A 9,452-nucleotide genomic window follows, 5' to 3' on the forward strand; every position below is an offset into this window, starting at 1 on the left:
CGTGGAGACGCAAGTCATGACCCTATTTATCCACCGCTCCTCGAACCCCATAATGCGAAGCACACCCTCAAGAAAATCCCATTCGACCCGGTCATATGCCTTTGCCATATCGAGTTTGGGTGCCATATGCCCATCCCCACTCCTCGAGTTCTTCATATAGTGAAACAATTCAAAAGCTATTAGAACATTATCCGTTATCAGTCTCCCCGGCGTAAAGGCACTCTGATTGTTCGACACAATCTCAGATAAGAATTGCTTGAGGTGATTAGCTAGCACTTTTGACACCAATTTATACACTACATTGCATAAACTAATAGGCCGAAAATCACGAATTTTATCGGGTGCTTTCTTCTTCGGAATTAGGACAATATGAGTATGATTGATCTCACTCGGCATAGGAGAACCGTTCAAAATTTCCAGCACTGTACGCAACACGAGCGGCTCAACAATATGCTAGTAAGTCTAATAGAAGAGCCCATTCATACCATCTGGACCAAGCGCCTTAAGCGGGTGTATTTGGTTCAAAGCCTCCACCACTTCCTCCTACCTATATTCCTGCCGAAGAACCTCATTCATACTTTCACTCACACGCCCTTCCAACCCATTAAAAACATCACCAAAATCTCTCTCGGGTGTGGCCCGTAATAGCTCCCTAAAATAAGACGTAGCAACCCGAGACACAACCTCATCCCCGGACCGAATAATACCCTCATCATCCACAAGCTTGCTAATATAGTTTTTTGCCCTACGTTGTCCAGCTTGTCTATGAAAATAACCCTTGTTACGAACCCCCTCCTTTAGCCACAAAGCCCTCGAACGTTGCCTCCAAAATTGTTCCTCCTGTCGACTAAGATCAGCCACCTCCCTCACCAACTTCCTCCTCCTCGTAACCTCCTCGACAGTCCGGTCCCCTTCATTTAGACGCTCGATCTGTCGCCTCTTAGTGGCAATGGCCTTAACAATTTTCCCAATATTCACTCTTTTCCACGCCTGAAGCTGAGAAGCACTCTCCTCTAACGCCGTCACAATGTCACACCCCCCAAGCACAAAGCCCCTCCTTACCGCATCCTCACTCCCGTCATCCCCGACCCACACCTGTTCAAAGCGGAAAAGTCTCTTGCCCCTGTAATACTACAGTTTTATGAGCCTCTGGGTATTCTATCGAGTGGGCCTTACTCTGTCGAGTAAGGGTGTTTTGAATTTTAAAACAGTGTTCTGCCTGTAGGGTACTCGATCGAGTAGCCTAGGAACTCGATCGACTAAGCGGGACTCGATCGAGTACGTTAGTTGCTCGATCGAGTAGCTCGGTTTACGGGTAATGTTTTGTCGGGTTTTGTTAATAATGCGAATAGGTATATAAAGCTTTCCGTCATCAACACTACACTTTTATCAAACCTAATTACTTCAAAAGAGATTTCAACCTACGTACTTCGCATCTTTCGCATTATTGACAAATCTCGGAGCTTGAGAGGTCGGAATTCATCATCCTTTACATTCTTGTGATCCTTGCGTCGAGGGTAAGATCTACATACCGATTTTATAGTATTTTATTAAGTTTGTTTAAACCCTAATTTGGGGGTTTGGGGAGTTTTGTTGTCTTTTATGATTGTTATTAATTGTATGATCATATGTTAGGAGGAGGATTCGTAGAAGAGGAGTTTTGATAACAGCTGTTGAGACCGTTTGATTGTATTGCATTCTAGGTAGGGTTTCCCTACTCAGTATTAGTCACGTGATGTCTTGGTTATGAATTGTGATTGTTGAATATTATCGTACGAGTATTGTGACGGTTGTTTGGTTTGCTTGCTGATTAGTAGTTATGATTGATTGTATCTGTCGGTGTTCTTCGGGGTGCATCCCTGGCTGAGTAGAGTCACTTGCGGGACTGGCTTCACGCCCATTATTTGCCTTCTGTGGAACCCGCCACAGAAGGGATGTGCACAATAATGAATTTGGGTTTATCGCTCGATGGAGATGAGCGGGGCTTAGGTGGGAACAGCTGCGGTCCCCCACTGGTGGCGAGGAGTAACTTGTTGCGATGGGTACTCTGGCAGGGCTATACACTTTAGTGTGTAGTTAGTATTGTGGAGTTGGTGATGGAGTTCGGAGTATATCTGTGATGATTGAGCTGTGTTGTGTGTTGTTTTGTTGAGTTATGTAAATTGTGTGATTAGTACTGACCTCGTTTAATTGTTTTAAAAACTGTGGTGATCCATTCGGGGATGGTGAGCAGTTGTTGAGCAGGTATGAGTCGAGATACAAGGAATAGCTGGGATGTGTCGTCATCAGATGATAGAGTCTTCCGCTGTAGTTTTGATAGTTTTTAGACAGTTGTTTGAGATCATTTAAACCATATTTTGGCAGTTGGTTTTGGATTGTATTTACTCACTTAAACATTATGCTATTTAAATGTTGTTTCTTCATTGTCTTTTGATTATCATTGCCTCGGGAAACCGAGATGGTGACATCTTTATACCTGAGTGGTCCTGGTAAGGCACTTGGAGTATGGGGGTGTCACAAAGTGGTATCAGAGCGACGATCCTGAAACCTGTAACTAATGAATCTAATGAACATAGGGAGTCAATTAAAATGAACTCGGGGTAAAGGTTGTAGGAGCTAATGGAAAGGCTTGGGAGACGTCCTAAAGTCGCGAACTCGCTCTACAATTTTGAACCAGCCACATGGGGGGTATATGTCAAGGTCGTATGTGGTATCTGTTAGTTTGTATGTGAATGTAACGATATATGTTGTGAATTGTTGGATGTTGGGGGTGGAGGTTGAAATTGTGATATGATAAGTTGGTGGGGGTGTGTTTATATGCTGAATTGAATAGAGGGGCATGTTAATTGTTTATAATGTGGCACTTGATAACATGAAGTAGATTATTATGATGATTATATGAGGAATTGTGTATAATTGCATGCGTAGTTATATGATAATGTTGAGATTATGAAGGTTGCATAGTACGTTGGGTTATGTGAGATAACATGCGGGTAGTGTGTACGAGTCAGCATGACTCGATCGAGTGGGGGCACTCGATCGCACTCGATCGAGTAGGTGAGGTACTCGATCGAGTGGGTCTGACTCGATCGAGTGGGTATTTGACGTTTTTATGATCAGAACCGTATTTTTGGGTACTCGATCGAGTACATGGGGGCACTCGATCGAGTAGGAGACGCTCGATCGAGTGACATGTCAGCTCGATCGAGTAGGATAGAGATCAGAAGGTATGTTTTGGGTCTGGAGTCGGGGTACTCGATCGAGAACGTGGGGCACTCGATCGAGTAGCCTCAGCTCGATCGAGTGGGTTTTAGCACTCGATCGAGTGGGTCTGTGCAGGCTGTCTTCGTGTTTTGGGCTGTAGTATGTATGTTTATGTCTACCCTTTTCTTTTATAGTGTCAAGATGCCGCCAAAGAAATCTGCCCGGCATGTGAGAGCTGAGAACATGACCACATAGGATATCGTTAAGATATTGGAGCATCAAGATGCTCTTACCGAGGCCCTAAAGAGAGTGGGGAAAGATAAAGAGGTTGATCACTCAAAGATCAGTCTATACATAGCGAGGTTTAACCCGAAAGAGTATAAGGGAACAAGAGAGTCGATGCTTTTAGACAATTGGCACCGTGAGATGGAGAACATTCTGGAGTTAGTGCATTGTCCTGATGAAATAAAAGTAGAATAAGCTGCATTCTACTTGAGGGAAACAGCTGGTGAGTGGTGGGATAAGGTGAAGGTGGGTGCTAGTGAGATGTATGCGAAGCAGGGTCTGCCTGCTATACCTTGGGAAGAGTTCCGGAGGGCTATGAGCAGAGAGTTTGTACCTGAGAATGTGAGGAGTAAGCTGAGGAAGGAGTTTTATGAGTTCAGGATGACATCTGATATGTCGGTAGCTGAGTATTACCGGCAGTTCAATGAGAAGTCTAGGTATGCTGAGGACATGGGTTTGAGTGATAAGAACCTAGCGCGGAGGTTTGAGAAGGGGTTGACCCCCAGGATTATGGAAAAGTTACCCGTGGGAATCCTTACTGATGTTAAGGAAGCTTATGAGAGGGCTGGGAGAGCTGAGAGGTTGGTGGAGATGGCCTGGGAGAGAGGAGGTGAGAAAATAAAGGCGGAGAGTGAAGGTGGTGGCCAATCTAATTACAAGAAAGGCAACCACAATCAAACTAGAGCGTTTTCTTCTGGCTCGGGGTTCAGTGCTGGGGCTTCCTTTGGGCGTGGCCGTGGGAGCGGTAGTGGTAGTTGGGGGATGACCTGCTTTGGTTGTTGCGGTGTACGCCACAAGAGACATGAGTATACGAGTGTACCGAGAGCTTTTCAGAGATTGGCTCAGGGAAGCTATTCTCAGGGTCCGGCACAGAGTTATGCGAGCAACAGACCAGCTGGGTCATGGAACAACCGGGGAGGTCAGAGCAACCAGGGTGGAGGTAACCGCAATGGCGGTAATTCTTATCAGAAACCAGCTACGAGCAACAACAATCAGGGGTCGGGTGCTAAGTCGGCTACTTCAGCCAGTACTATCCATGGAGGTGGACAGAAGACCAGTGGAAAGCTGTATATGATGGAAAAGAAAGCAGCTGAGGACGGCGCACATGTTATCGCTGGTACCTTTCTTGTTAACGTTATTCATACCTTTGTTTTGTTTGATTTGGGGGCGTCTCAGTCGTTTGTATCTTCGAGTCATGTCAAACGGTTGGGTCTGAGGGTATACTAGTCTGTAAGTGAGAAAGTTTTTATACCTTCGGGTGAGTCTGTACCGTGTGGGAGGTTGTATAGGGATGTATTTATGATAGTTGGGCAAGTTGATTTACCTGTAGACTTGCTAGAGTTTCCTTTAGACGGTTTTGAAATGATAGTCAGGATGGATTGGTTAGGAAAGTAAAAAGCTAAGATAGACTGTCATCAAAATAAAGTGTCTTTGAGAGGTCCTAAGGGCGTTAGTGTGTCTTATCGTGGGTTTATGGTCAAACCCAAAGTTAAGTTGATTGCAGCTGTGACCTTGAAGTCTTATCTGAGGAAGGGGTGCCCGTTGATCTTGTGCCATGTGAGAGATGACCGGATAGAGAGTCCGACAGTTGATCAGATACCAGTGGTGGGTGAGTTTTCAGATGTCATTCCAGAGGAGATTCTGGGGTTGCCGCCGAAGAGGGAGATAGATTTCACGGTTGAGCTGAAACCGGGGAGGGGGCCAATCTCTAAGGCACCGTACCGGATGGGTCCTAAGGAGTTGGAGGAGCTCAAGAAACAGTTAGATTATCTGATAGAGAAGGGATACATTAGACCTAGTTGTAGACACCTCATTTCTGCACCTCCCGCAAGCCACCCGGTGATGATTGGGCCGCATGTTTGATTCGCGGAACGATTTATGACAATTCGTAAGATTATCGTCAAGTGATTGCTCAAATATTAATGTCGACCTCTTAGTTGTCATCTACGTCCTGATACGGTCGTTTTGGCAGTAATTAGAGTACATTCGGAGTCCGGGTCAAAAACCGTCTCCATTTTCTGATAACTGTTAAATCCCGAGTCGGAATGTTCTGGAATGTTCCGGATATTTCTATTCCATATTTCACAAATTCTATCTTTTGGCAAATAATATCCCGTAATATTCATAAGATAACCGAATTATTTCCGTCCTACCATAACTCAAACGCGGAAATCTTTCTTCAGCAGAAGGAAACCTCCTGGGAATAGACGCAGTAGGTGCTGCGCCTCTTCCAAGAGACGCAGTGGCTGCTGCGCCTCTTCCCAGGCCCTTCTTTGCATGTTCCACGTATCTTTTTCATATCTTTCCGAGATTCACTTCCAAAGAGTCTCCGAAACCCTAATTCCTTCACGTGATTAGTATAAATAGGAGCCTTCGTTCCTCATATTTCTCACGCGAGTGTCCGCCCTTCTCTTCTCCCTTTGCATTCTAGACTTTGTTCTTACTAATTGGCGCCTACGTGCTTGGACTTCCGACCACGTAAGCTCGGATCTTTCCGGGTACCAGCCTCTCCGTTGCATGACCGACCAATTTGACCAACTACACCAATAATCAATTTAATTAATCAATCGTTTTCCTCTTACGAGGGCACTTTCCTTGCATTCGCGTCGAGCATCACTAATCGATATCTTAGTCCTTCTCGTTTCGTCAACATGTAAGTCTGAGGGTGTATAATCCTTATTTATTTATTGTATTTTATCTTTATCGTATCACTCATGTAAGGTTTATGTCGAAAGTACCTCATTAAAACCGATTTCTAAAACCGTTTTTAAAATCTCTTTTTACGGATTTTCAGAAGACTGACAGTCGAGAAAAGACGCAGCAACTGCTGCGCCTCTTCGAAGGAGCGCAGTTCCCGCTGCGCCTCTTCGTGAGGCTGCCGCAGTTCCTGCTTCCTTTCTTCTTCGTTTGTCCTCTGTAATTCGTATTCAAAATCTTTCTTTTGCTTGTTCGTCTGTTAATTGTTCATCACGATAGCATATGATTCACATGTATATTATAATCATCCTCATTAACATGATTAATTCGTCATTGAATCCCGACTTAAATCCCAAGTAATCTCATATTTGCGGGTTTTCGTCATTAAATTCAATTCCGGGTTGTAGAGATTCAATTCGTTCATATTGAGTTTCTGGAATTCGACCTTTGATATATTTTCATCTGTCTTTTGTCATATTTATCATTAATTCATCTTGTTCAACCTAAATAATTTATTTAGTTAGTTTAATTCACTAATTAATCATTATTTCATGTAAATAATCCGTTTCCGATTCCGTCTCATCCATGTTTATCGCTTTCATGACCATCATTGACATGTAATTAACCTGTTAATCACCTCCATCCGAGTCAAATAATCTAATCAATCCTTAAAATTAACAATTAACATTAACGATTTGCGTTAAACTTCACGGCCAGAACTCACCCTTGAAACAGAACAGACGCAAAGAATGCCTGCGCCTCTTCCAGAGGGCGCAGTCTCTGCTGCGCCTGTTCCAGGATGAGTTCTGTCCCTGAATTCCGTTTCTGCTTTGACTTAGCTTAATTAGATTACGTAATTAATTAACTATTATCCGTAATATCACGCTAATTCCTGTTCGTTTATTTAACTTCATTCTTTTATTCGTTTTCTCAAGTTATCCGTTTTAAAGGTATTTTCGACATAAATCGCCTATCCCAATGTAATTAATGTAATTTTCATTATTGTGTTTATAGTTATTGTATTTCTTTCATCATTTGTATGTTTTCACATGTAAATCAACATTAAATTCCAACTTCGACCCAATTGTATGCTAATTACGTGTCAACCGACTTAGTATTAATTCTCACATGCTTGGATTAAAACTTGGATGTTGCATTGCATGCATATAGCCGACGATATATCAAGTATAAATAACTTCCCTAATCATTAGTAGAGGCCGCTATCGAGGCGGGCAGGATTAGGTGTTCGATCAAAAGAGCTTCCTAATACGTACCCTCACCCCTTACTCCAGATCTCCGTGAGCACCCGTGTTCATTGGCATCCACGAGAGTCATTCTAGACATAGAATGCTAAGGGTAACGATTGCTTAGTGTTCATGTCACTACTTTGTGTCTTGACATGACACGAGGTATTCGAACGGTTCCAATTTCCCATAAAAATTGGTGGCGACTCCTTACAAAATGCAAACGCTTGTCCCGTTTCTCACCAAGCGCCCCCGTGGGCGGCCCGCTGTCCACAGTTTGGCGACTCCGCTGGGGATACATACATTTACGTGTAGCAATGGTGAAACTTGAACAAGGTTAGGGAATAAGTTTGTACAAGACAATTGTCGGTTTTCATAACTCGGTCTTCCTAGACCGTTTTATTCGGCCTTCCTAGGCCCAACCCAACCCATTCGACCAATCGTCCCGTCTAAACGGTCCTAATTCTTATTTGGGCCTAAGGATGGATAACGATTGACGTCATCCATACCATGATGCTTACTCTTGTTTGTATCAAGGGCCTTCACTACTTGAGGAAATGGACTAGGAATCGGCCTTACTCTTGTTTGGCACGAGCCTCTCCACAGACTTCGGGTTTGATGGTTCGGTATGGCAACCTACCCTCTAAACCAAAACCCTTCTAAATGCACTCAGCATCCCGTTATAATGCCTGTATAAATGTGTAAACCTTACGTGATCACCACTTCTAAACAAAACCATGACGAATTTTCAAAAAAATCAAAATCCTTATTTTCAAACAAGAATTTCGAAATAGGCCTTTAATTAGCGCAAAATCCGGTCAAAACTCTGTCCGTTTGTCGCGTCAAAATTCGGGCCACAAGCCCATTTCAAAACCTCACTTCGAGTCCACTCCTACAACTACACTACAGTTGACTAGGACACACATTTTCAAAGACCTTGTCTTTCTTCAAAACTCACTCAACACAAGTGGCACACACCCACTTCACGAGTCAAAACTTTTCCTCTTTTAGCAAGTGCGATAGAATGGTCGATCGTGTTTTGATTCGTCGCCGATCTCTTATCCAGTTTCCAAGATGCCTGGGTCAAGTGATGAAACAAACCTCCAGCAAATTCAAGAAAGTAATGATCGAATCCTAGCCGCGATAACCCAAATGCAAATCACTCAAGAACAAACCTATGACCGCCTTGAACTTATCGAAGGCCGCATCTTTGATGTAGAGGGAAAGTTGCCTCCCCCTAAAAGTGAAATACTATGTTTCTCCGATGACGAGTCTAAAGATGAGAATCCTGTCCTAGGAACAACTGCAGCCGAGAAGAGACTCCAATACCTAGAGGAGCAATTGATGTACCTTAAGGGGGATGACATTTATAGGGAAAACAATCGCAAATATGAAGCCGTCAATTCCAAATTGCCCACTAACTTTAGCATGACGGATATCCCTAAGTTTAAAGGACATGAGAACCCTTTGAACCACATCCGTGTCTTCAAAGATTACATGTCTATCAAAGGCATCAAACCCGAGCTGTTCTTAAGGATCTTTCCTTCATCTCTTGACACCATTCCGAAGCAATGGTTCTACACTTTAGATCACAAAAAGGTCGCTACTTGGGAAGACGCCGCGATCGAGTTCTCGAAACAATACGCGGATAATGCCGAGATCCAAGTCAACATGCGTACTCTAGAGGTTCTTAGCCAAAATGACAAAGAAGGATTCACCGACTTCCTAAGTAGGTGGAGGAAGACTAGTACTCAACTAGTTGAACGCCCGGATGAGGCTACTCTCGTGGAAAAGTTCGTGGATAATCTCAAGCCCATATATGCCAACCATTTGAGATATCAAAACATCAAGACTTTCAAAGACTTAACTGTACTAGGGACGCGAATTGAAGTGGACATCCGTAAAGGACTCTTGTCCAAAACGGTAGGTAGAGGATATCAAGGGTCCACAAGTCGTTCATACGGCTCTACTAGCAAGACCGACGAAGTTAACCTTCTCGAGCCATCCAAGAAAACTAGCCCA

The sequence above is a fragment of the Silene latifolia genome, chromosome 2, assembly GCF_048544455.1.
Source record: "Silene latifolia isolate original U9 population chromosome 2, ASM4854445v1, whole genome shotgun sequence".
NCBI classification, from domain to species: Eukaryota; Viridiplantae; Streptophyta; class Magnoliopsida; order Caryophyllales; family Caryophyllaceae; genus Silene; species Silene latifolia.